Source organism: Eptesicus fuscus, chromosome 4 (genome assembly GCF_027574615.1).
Source record: "Eptesicus fuscus isolate TK198812 chromosome 4, DD_ASM_mEF_20220401, whole genome shotgun sequence".
NCBI lineage: Eukaryota > Metazoa > Chordata > Mammalia > Chiroptera > Vespertilionidae > Eptesicus > Eptesicus fuscus.
This window is the reverse complement of record NC_072476.1, coordinates 96,114,394-96,126,556: the sequence shown is the minus strand read 5'-3', so window position 1 is coordinate 96,126,556 and position 12,163 is coordinate 96,114,394.

The window sequence follows — 12,163 nt, the reverse complement described above, 5'->3', positions numbered from 1 at the left end:
AAAATTACCTAGCATTTGAGTTTCATTGTCTGTCTATAAATACAGTTTTATCCTGACATGGTCATGCCCCTTTACTTGCAGATCGCCTGTGGCTGCTTTCCTATTGCAAAGGCAGAGCTGGGAAGTTGCAACAGCGACCAAATGGCCCATCGAGCCTAAAAATATACTATCTGACCCTTTTCAGCAAGAGTTTGCTCACTGCTGCTCTAAACCCTTTGTTCCTTTATCATCTTACTTCATCTCCACCACCTTCTCTTTGGGCCAGGGCTGAGACTAGCGGGCCATTGATGGTCTCCTATCTGCTAGTGGAACTCAGCGTCAAAGAGCTTGTTAACTTAAAATCTCTGATTTTTAGAGAGAGAAGAAGGTGAGAGGGGGAGAGAAGAGAAACATTGGCGATCAAAACAGCAACACTTTCCTACAGGGATGATACCCAACCAACTGAGCCACATGGCCAGGGCTGTTAACTTTTGTTTTTACCATATTGTTGTGCAAGGAAGCAAAGCCACCTCAATTTCCATAAGCAAACTCGATTTACACATATCTGCTTGGGGTGAACTTTACTTCCTTATCCTTTGCATTCATATTGTTGTTACAGGGTTTAGGGCATATATTTTCTTAGCATTTGATTATGGATCTGGGTTTAGTAGAAAAGGCTGTGGGGCAGAAGACAGGTCTGCTGCTGTTAGCTTGGTGGAGAATGCTTTGGCATGCATGTGGCTGATTATTACAAATTATGAAAATGCATACCTGTGGTTTAGGACCGTGGCAGTTGTCATTCTCAATGAGATTATATGTCTGTCAAGTTCAGACTCTCACTTCCTGAAAAGGGTGCTGTCTTAATATTTCATGAGTTAAAGACACATATGCCTGCTGCAAGCTGACTCAAGGAATAAGAGTCCCATTGTACTGCCTTTGGCAAACAAGATGATTCTGTTCTTTCCCTCTGCCCAGCAACCATCAGCTTCCTTCTGAGGCACATAGTGTGTTTGATGCTTAATGCTGGCATAATAATCACAAAAACTGTAATTTGTGTTAAAATGAATCTTTTAAATCACTTAATAATGTGCTGAAGAAGTAGCCAGTTGTACATGGACTACATAAGGGAACTACTTTGAACGTGAAGAGGAATATTTTATTTTGGTTTTAATTTTACATGAATTTAATTATGTGAGTGTCTGAAAATGACACAATTTTACTTTATCTTTTTCCTGGGGAGATATCAATGAATTCTCAATTCCTGCCAAGGGTCCACTGTTAGTGTACCTGTGTGGTTTGCTTCATTACCTCACTGTTTGATTTTAATAGGGCCAGCTGGACTTTGATTCAGTGTTGAGGGAGGAAGGGAGTGTGTGTGTGTGTGTGTGTGTGTGTGTGTGTGTGTGTGTGTGTACGTGCCCATGTGCCTTCTTATAAAGAGGGAAAGGCTGGCTGAGTCCTAGGCTCAGCACTAAAGAGTAAGGGAGGAGCATCATGGACATTCCAAATGGTAACACATACAAAAGGGGGTCTATATTTTAATAAAAATCATGGTTAATTATTAGTAAAAGTTTCATCTTAGATAGTCCAGTTCTGTTTCCCCATAAAGAGAAGCTTTCCAAAAGTTCCCACTGAGAAGGTTGGAAACTGCTTTTTCTTCCCTGCTGTCTGGGAAGAGACGAATAGGGCAGCAGTAGGTGAAAAGGAAGGAAAGCATAGGGATTTTTGGAAGGAGAAAAGGCTCCAGGACTGAGAAGCAGGTCTTTGTTTGAGTTATAAGATTACATTTTCTTGCAACTTTTGTAATGAAAAATTGCAAGATATAGAAGAGTTGGAAGAACAGTTCAATGAACACCTATCTATCCACCCAGATAAGTTCAACAAATAGTTAACATTTCCCTAATTTTATCTATCCATCCATCCATATATCCATCTTTTAAAACATCTCTTATCCCTCCGTCTATCTCTCCATCTCTTTACCCATTCCATTCTATCCATCCATCCGTACATGCATCCATCCATTGATCTATCTTTCCATTTGTCTCTCTTCTTAAGCCTTTTAGAAATAAGTTGCAGACATCATAAGCCTTGACTCATAAGTATTTTAGGATGCATCTTTTAAAAAACAGAACAGTCCTCTATATAATGATGATATACAAGCTTGCATGCCAAGAATTTTTTCAAGATAAAAAATGTTAAACAAGCGTTGACTTCATCTGACCATGTACCAAATGCCCAAAACTTTTTGCAGCAATAAAGGTTATACATTGATCAAAAAGGGTTGCTTTACCCATTCCAAACCAGGGAGACCAAATAATGACCTGATTAATAACCAGAAGATGTGGTTTCTTCTGTTGATCTTCCAAGTGGGAAAATGTTTCTTAGACCAACAAAGAGACACTTTATTAAGGGAAGTGAATGATGAAGGTGACTTTTATGATTGTTATCTTTAGGATAGACTCTATAGGAAGCCAAAAATTTGGCAATGATGCCTACTCAGATCAAGAAAGCCAAACTCTAAAATTTGACTGAGTGACCATCATCATTAACCAACCTAAAATACAATGATGTTGGAAGGTGGAGGAAGAATAAATCTGGTAGATAATTTTATCTTAAACATTTGAATTATATTACCAGATAATATAGAAACATTAGCCCTAACTGGTTTGGCTCAGTAGATAGAGCGTTGGCCTGCGGACTGAAAGGTCCCAGGTTTGATTCCGGTCAAGGGCATGTACCTTGGTTGCGGGCACATCCCCAGTAGGAGGTGTGCAGGAAGCAGCTGATTGATGTTTCTCTCTCATCAATGTTTCTAACTCTCTATCCCTCTCCCTTCCTCTCTGTAAAAAATCAATAAAATATATCTTAAAAAAATAAAAAATATATAGAAACATTATCTTTATGTTACCTAACAAAATCCAAATCTTTGAGTTTTTATGTATGCAAAAAAAGGGAATATTAGGACAGACTTCCAAGTAAATTTCCCCAAGAATGATTCTATAATGAAAATAGGAATACAGGAGGAAGAGGAAAATGGCGACGGAATAGAGTCGGGTTTGGAGTCTGTTCCTGGGGCGGAGAGTCGGAGCAGCAGAGGCTCGCAGAGGGAGTGTATGTGGGCAAGCCAAGGGACAGCTAAACTCCAGGAGAAGGCGGGGGAGTGCTGGGCAGTGTTCCTCTGACCGCGCAGCACCCACAGGGGCTGGGTCCCCTCCTGGAGCTGCGGGCTCGCCGGGCGCCTCGCCATCTTGCAAGGAAAGGAGGATTTTAGTGGAAACCTGACTTTCTGCGACAACTGCAAACACTGAACTGCTGGGAGCACCAGACCACCGGTCCCCTATCAGCGCAAACATTTGGATTCGAAGAAACTCTTCACTGCACCACGGAAAGGTCAGATTTTGTCTGAAATAAGCTGCGGTTTCTGATCCCCGCGGTGGGTGAGGGAAGCGCTGGGTGAGGGAAGTGCGGCAGCCGCAGGACCGGCAGGAGCCGGGAGGTCTGTGCCTAGAAAAATCAGCGGCAGCTGGAACTGCCGTGATCCGTGAATGAGGAGGGGGGTCTTCTGAGCTGCTAACAGAAGTGACCTCTTGAAAGCAACTCATTTTAATCTGACGAGGAGGGTCAGACTAAGAATTTTCAAAGGAGTGCAGGCTCCTTAGTCTGGGGCACAGACCCACGGTCCGCACACCTGGGCTCTTTCCGACTCTGATTGCTAAGCCCAATACAGAGGTAAACCCAGGTGGAAACCCTGAAAGACTGCAGGGGGAAGGTGTTTTTTCGGAACCTGGGGCCAGAGCTGCGTGTGACCATCAGAGAGGCAGCTCTGAGGCGCACATCTCCACAAACCGGTAGTGAGTGCCATAGAAGGGGAAAAACAAAAAAAAAGAAAAAAGAGCTAGAGAGGACCGGAAGTCAATTCAGAAACACTGCCACCCAGGGGCTGAAACGCTAATTATCTCTGGTGTAATCAAAAATAAATACGAGAAATTAAGATAGGGCTGGCTTAAAAAGCAGGACTGGCTTCCAACACTGAGGAGCCCTGGAATGAAGCTGAACTGAAATACCGCCCAGACTGGGAAAAAGGCGTAACAAACAGAATAATAGAGGAAGTGAATGACAGCCGCTACTGCACATTTTAGTCTTCCTATTTTTTAATTTTCAATTCTTTTTTCAATTTTTTAAATTTTTTATTCTCATATTTTTTTATTTTCATTTTTTGCATCTTTTACTTAAGAAACTAATATTTTTTTCTTTTTCCTCACTTGATTTTCACCTTTTTAATTATTACATTTTTATTTTCAATCAGCACTATTATTACTATTATTTGACTTTTTTTTTTTTTTTTTTTTTAATGTCATTTGATTTTCTCTTTCTTTTATTTTTGGATTAGTGTCCTACATTCGATTTGCATCTTTCCCTTACAATCGCTTTACCCTATCTCAAAGCTAACATTATGCCATCACTCTCCTAACCTTTCCCCTTTTGGTCCCAGTTTATCTTAACCCTTTCTGGCTTTAGATTTTCCCTACTTTTTCAGTTTACTCCCTGCTAAAACTTCACCCTACTTATATATCTAATTCCCAACCCCCTGCTCCAAATCCATACAAACCTCTCTCTACGCTACCTTTAAAAAATTATTTTTCTCTCGGGCCTTTTGTTGTTGTTTGCTTGAATGTTGATTAGATTGAATTTTTATGCTTTTTTAAGAGATTGTTCTGATTATTCTTTTTGTTGGTTTGGTTGGTTCTTTTGTTTGCTTTGTTTTTGTTTGTTTTTTACTTTTGTTTTCCCTTGCCTCACTTGATATTAGCTGCTGTTGCAGTTTGTATTAATCTCCAGGCTCGTGTTGCTGGAATTTGCTGGGAATAGTGGTTGTTCTAGTGGAGTTTACTCCCCATATATATAGTTTGTTCCCCTTTTCTCTCTTAGTATCATTCTTGTCTCTCTTACTTTTTTTTTTCTTTTCTTTTTCTTTTCTGTTATTTCTTTTCTTTCTTTCTGCTCTTTTCCCAACTTCAGATTCACACTCTTTGTTGTTGTTTTTTTTCTTCGTTGTTGTTATTTCTTTTTACTCTCCCTCTTCCACTCCTATTCCCTAATTTGTCTTTCTCTGGTGGTTACCTTTATTGGAGGTTATTAATATCGTGAATACAATTCTGTTCAGTGCCTTGTCTGTTGTGCCTGGTTGTGTTGTATTTTATACCTTTAAATCAACGCCAGAGAGAGAAATCTATATAACCAGACATCCGGAGAAGAGAGACCATGGGGAGACAAAGAAACAGCCCCCACAGGAAAGAGAAGCAGGCATCACCAGAAAAGGAAGTAAACGATTTAGAGGCAAACAACCTATCAGAGAAAGAATTCAGAGAAATGGTCATAAAGTGGCTGAAAAGGATGGAAGACAAATTCGACAATATGAGTAAGAACCAAGAAGAAATGAAGAAGAACCAAGAAGAAATGAAAAGTGACATCGCTGCTGTAAAGAACTCAATAGAAAGCATCAAGAGTAGACTAGATGAAGCAGAGGACCGCATAAGTGAGCTAGAAGACAAGATGGAAAAAAATACCCAATTACAACAGCTTCTAGAAACAAAAATTAGAAAGATTGAGGAGAGCGTAAGGGAACTTCGGGACAATACAAAACAAAACAACATCAGGATAATAGGGGTGCCAGAAGGAAAGGAAACTGAGCAAGGAATAGAAAACCTGTTTGAAGAAATAATAACAGAAAACTTCCCTGATATAGGGAAGAAAAAACCCACACAAATCCAAGAAGCTCACAGAGTTCCAAGCAAAATGAACCCCAAAAGACCGACGCCAAGGCACATTATAGTTAAGTTGGCAAACACCAACGACAAAGTAAGAATCTTACAAGCGGCCAGAGAGAGACAGACAGTTACATACAAAGGAACCCCCATCAGACTAGCAACTGATTTCTCAACAGAAACTCATCAGGCCAGAAGGGAATGGAATGAAATATACCAAGTCATGCAAAGGAAGGGTCTAAATCCAAGAATACTGTACCCAGCAAGGCTATCAATCAAAATTGAAGGTGAAATCAGGAGCTTCACAGACAAAAAAGGACTAAGGGAGTTTATCACCACCAAACCAGCAATGAAAGAAATGCTAAAGGGTCTGTTGTAAAAAAAAGAAAGAAATAGGAAGCAAAGAAGGTACACAGGGGTATAGAATAAAAATGGCGTCAAATAAGTACCTATCAATAATAACTTTAAATGTAAATGGATTGAATGCCCCAATCAAAAGACACAGGGTAACAGACTGGATAAGAAAACAAAACCCAGATATCTGCTGTCTACAGGAAACCCACCTCAAAAAAAAGGATGCATACAGACTGAGAGTAAAGGGATGGAAAAAGGTTTTCCAGGCAAATGGAAATGAAAAAAAAGCTGGGGTTGCAATACTTATATCTGACAAATTAGATCTCAAAGTGAAGGACATAACAAGAGATAATGAAGGCCACTTCATAATACTAAAGGGAGAAATCCAACAAGAAGAAATAACTCTGGTAAACATATATGCACCCAATACAGGAGCACCAAGATACATTAAAAAACTCCTGGAAGATATCAAAGGAGAGATTGACAGTAATACAATCATAGTAGGAGACTTCAATACCCCACTATCACCATTGGACAAATCCTCTAAACAAAAAATCAGCAAAGAAACATCAATCCTAAATGACTCACTAGAACAGATGGAATTAATCGACATCTTCAGAACATTTCACCCCAAAGCCACAGAATATACATTCTTCTCAAGTGCACATGGGTCATTTTCAAAGATAGACCATATGTTAGGACATAGGCAAAGTCTCTCCAAATTCAAGAAGATAGAAATCATATCAAGTATCTTCTCAGATCACAGTGGCATAAAACTGGAAATCAACTACAATAAAAACAACCCAAAGAAATCAAACACTTGGAGACTAAACAGCATGTTATTAAACCATGACTGGGTTACCAAAGACATCAAGGAAGAAATAAAAAACATCATGGCAACAAACGACAATGAAAACACAACAATCCAAAATCTATGGGACACAATGAAAGCAGTCCTGAGAGGGAAGTTCATAGCTCTACAAGCCTACTTCAAAAAACAAGAAACAATGGTAATAAATTACCTAACCCAACAACTCAAAGAGTTAGAGAGAGAGCAACAAGATAAGCCCAGTGTAAGCAGAAGGAAAGAAATAATAAAGATCAGAGCGGAGATAAACGACATAGAGACCAAAGAAACAATACAAAAGATCAACAAAACCAAGAGCTGGTTCTTTGAAAGGATAAACAAGATTGATGGACCTCTAGCCAGGCTCACCAAGAAGCAAAGAGAGAGGACCCAAATAAACAAAATCAGAAATGAAAGAGGTGAAATAACAACAGACCCCGACGAAATACAAAGGATTGTTACAAAATACTACGAACAACTCTATTCCAACAAACTGGACAACCTAGAGGAAATCGACATATTCCTAGAAAAATACAACCTTCCAAAACTCAATCAGGAAGATTCTAAACAGCTCAACATGCCAGTAACTATGGAAGAAATTGAAGCAGTCATCAAAAAGCTTCCGGCAAACAAAAGCCCGGGGCCAGATGGCTTCACAGGAGAGTTTTATCAAACTTTCAAGGAAGAACTAAAACCTATCCTCCTCAGACTATTCCAAAAAATTCAAGAGGAAGGAACACTTCCAAGCTCCTTCTATGAAGCCAGCATCACCCTAATACCAAAACCAGATAAAGACAACTCAATGAAAGAGAATTACAGGCCAATATCCCTCATGAACATTGATGCCAAAATCCTCAACAAAATTCTAGCAAATCGGCTCCAGCAGTACATCAGAAAGATCATACACCATGACCAAGTAGGATTTATTCCAGGAATGCAAGGATGGTACAATATCCGCAAATCAATAAACGTGATACATCACATAAACAAATTGAGAGATAAAAATCACATAGTCATATCAATAGATGCAGAAAAAGCATTTGACAAAATCCAACACCCTTTCTTGATAAAAACTCTCAACAAGGTGGGAATAGAAGGCTCATACCTCAACATAATAAAAGCTATTTATGATAAACCCACAGCAAACATCATACTCAATGGGCAAAAACTAAAACCATTTCCCCTAAGAACAGGAACAAGACAGGGATGCCCACTCTCACCACTTCTATTTGACATAGTACTGGAAGTATTAGCTATCGCAATTAGGCAAGAAGAAGAAATAAGAGGCATCCAAATTGGAAAAGAAGAAGTGAAGCTGTCCTTATTTGCAGATGACATGATATTGTACATAAAAAACCCAAAAGATTCCATCAAAAAACTAATAGACTTAATAAATGAATTCGGCAATGTAGCGGGATACAAAATTAACGCCAAGAAATCTATGGCTTTTCTATACACCAATAATGAACTTACAGAAAGAGAGACTAAAAAAGCAATCCCATTTACCATCGCACCAAAAAAATTAAGATACCTAGGAATAAACTTAACTAAGGAGGTAAAAGACCTATACGCAGAAAACTACAGGACACTGAAAAAAGAGATAGAGGAAGACGTAAACAGATGGAAGAACATACCATGTTCCTGGATTGGTAGAATCAACATCATTAAAATGTCCATACTACCCAAAGCAATCTACAGATTCAATGCACTCCCCATCAAAATACCAACAGCATATTTCACAGACCTAGAAAGAACTCTCCAAAAATTCATCTGGAATAAAAAAAGACCCCGACTAGCCTCAGCAATCCTCAGAAAGAAGAATAAAGTAGGTGGGATCTCAATACCAGATTTCAAGCTGTATTACAAAGCCACTGTTCTCAAAACAGCCTGGTACTGGCACAAGAACAGACATATTGATCAATGGAACAGAATAGAGAACCCAGATATCGACCCAAACCACTATGCTCAATTAATATTTGACAAAGGAGGCATGAACATACAATGGAGTCAAGACAGTCTCTTCAATAAATGGTGTTGGGAAAACTGGACAGATACATGCAAAAAAATGAAACTAGATCACCAACTTACACCATACACAAAAATAAACTCAAAATGGATACAGGACTTAAACATAAGACGGGAAACCATAAAAATACTAGAGGAATCCACAGGCAACAAAATCTCAGACATATGCCACAAGAACTTCTTCACTGACACTGCCCCTAGGGCAATGGAAGCTAAAGAGAAAATTAACAAATGGGACTACATCAAAATAAAAAGCTTTTTTACAGCAAAAGAAACCATCAACAAAACAACAAGAAAGCCCACTGCATGGGAAAACATATTTGCAAATGCTATCACTGATAAAGGTTTAATCTCCAACATCTACAGGCAGCTTATGCAACTCAATAAGAGGAAGATAAATGATCCAATAAAAAAATGGGCAACAGACCTAAACAGAATATTTTCAAAAGAAGACAGAAGGAAGGCCAAGAGACACATGAAAACATGTTCAAAGTCACTTATTATCCGAGAGATGCAAATCAAAACAACAATGAGGTACCATCTCACACCTGTCAGAATGGCTATCATCAACAAATCAACAAACAACAAGTGTTGGCGAGGATGCGGAGAAAAAGGAACCCTCGTGCACTGCTGGTGGGAATGCAGACTGGTGCAGCCACTGTGGAGAACAGTATGGAGTTTCCTCAAAAAACTGAAAATGGAACTCCCATTTGACCCAGTAATCCCACTCCTGGGAATATATCCGAAGAAACTAGAAAAACCAATCAGAAAGGATATATGCACCCCTATGTTCATAGCAGCACAATTTACAATAGCTAAGATTTGGAAACAGCCTAGGTGCCCGTCAGCAGATGAGTGGATCGGAAAACTGTGGTACATCTTCACAATGGAATACTATGCTGCCATAAAAAAGAAGGAATTCTCATCATTTGCAGCAACCTGGATGGAATTGGAGAACATTATGCTAAGTGAAATAAGCCAGTCAATGAAAGAAAAATACCACATGATCTCACTCATTTAGGGATAGTAAAGAACATTATAAAGTGGTGAACAAAAAGATAGATACAGAGACAGTAAAGCATCAAACAGACTTTCAAAGTACAGGGGGAAAGTTTGGGAAAGGTGGGGGAGTTATGAAATCAAACGAAGGACTTGTATGCATGCATATAAGCATAAACAATGGACGCAAAACTCTGGGGGGGGAGGGCATGTGTGGGTGTGGGGTGGGGGGGGTAATAGTAAGATATGTACACATATAATACCTCAATAAAAATATTAAAAAAAAAAAAAAAAAAAAAAAAAAAAAAGAAAATAGAAATACATGGGTGGACAATCAGCTTTTTATAATTTTTCTACAAGATGTAGGGATTATTGGTACCTATTCTGGTCACTTGGCTACAGCCTCTATGCACATACAGATATGTATATAACAGGATCCCCAAAATAACATAATCTTGTTTCTTCCTGAGTGACTGAAGACCATTGTAAATCACAACTCACTCACATTCAAGTCACTGGATAAAGGGTCTATGGATTTTTAAATTTTTTCTTGAATCCTTATTATAAAATCACTCATATTTGAGGATGGAGAGGAAGTCCCCCTTTCCAAAGTAATTTGATTTTATTTACTACTTAAAAAATATTGATGACATGTCTTTCCATACTTTCCCCTGCCTCTTTAAGAGTGCTGTTGAGAAGCAATGAAGCAGGACAGGAAATGTAGATACATTTTAAACTTAAAAAGATAGAGCAGGTCCTGGTCTTGGGCCTGCTCCAAAGTGTCCCAGGCCACACATCTAGCCCAGAGAAACTGGGTGGAGCATTATCTTGTAGATTACCTTTGTGCACGTCAGTTGAACTTGCCCTCTGGCCTGGTGTTGGAGAGTTTTAGGCACCAAGATTTATAAACTCTACATCATCATCACTATCTAGAAATTCTCACTTTGTGCTGTTCTCTTCCTGCTGTTCTCATTGCCATCATCTTAGTCTATGCTCTCAGCTCCAGCCTATACTGGGCTGTGTCTTGTTAGAATTCGAATCACTTAGAATACTGCCTCTCATCTTTCCACACAGCTGTCCACCTTGTGTGGCACTTGTTTAATTTCTCCAAAAGCTACACAGTTCAGACTGTTCTGTGCTCAAAAACATCTAGTGGCCTCCATGATGGTTACTTAGAAAAAGCCCAAACTCCATCCTATATAATAAAGAGGTAATATGCAAATTGACCCTCATGTCCATTAGTGAGGGACAACCAAAAGACTGAACAGCAGGCTGTGTGGGGTGACGAGGCCAGCAGGGGTGGCCATGAGGGGCAACCAGGCTGGCAGGGGGGGCAGTTGGGGGCAACCAGGCTGGTAGGGGGGGCAGTAAGGGGTGACCAGGCCAGCAGAGGGGGGCAGTTAGGGGCGACCAAGCTGGCAAGGGGGGCAGTAAAGAGTGACCAGGCTGGTGGGGGGGCAGTTAGGAGCGACCAGGTCGGCAGGGAGGGGGAAGTGGGGGGCCACCTGGCTGGCAGTAGGGGGGCACTTAGGGGCAACTAGGCTGGCAGGGGGGGCAGTTAGGGGCGATCAGGCTGGCACGCAGAGGCAGTGAGGGGTGATCAGGCCAGCAGGCAGGCAGGCATGAGTGATTAGGAGCCAGCAGTCCAGGATTGTGAGAGGGATGTCCGACGGCTAGTTTAGGCCCGATCCCTGGGATCGGGTCTAAACTGGCAGTTGGACATCCCTTGAGGGGTCCCGGATTGGAGAGGGTGCAGGCTGGGCTGAGGGAACCCCCCCTTCCGTGCACGAATTTTGTGCATTGGGCCTCTAATAATTTTGTACAAATGCTCTTTGGAATCAGATCCTTAATTCCTTATCCAACTTTATCTGTTTCTCACAACTCACTAGTAAGATCTCTGCCTTGGTTATATTCATTTATTATTTGTAACTTGCAGCAAGTATCACATTGTAAACCTCAAAGCCAACAGAAATCATTATTTGTGCAATGTTAAACCTTAAGGAAAAGGTTAAGGATAAACACAATGGATGTAGCAAACTTACTTAAAGATTTAATAGCTGTTATAACTCTCCATAAACCTGGTACAATCTTTCCTAGAATTAACTCTTAGGTCATAATAGATGGTAAGACAGAGTGATGTGACTAAATCCGTCCCACCTGGAAGCAAAAGTTCACATTGTGTAGCCCAGCTGGC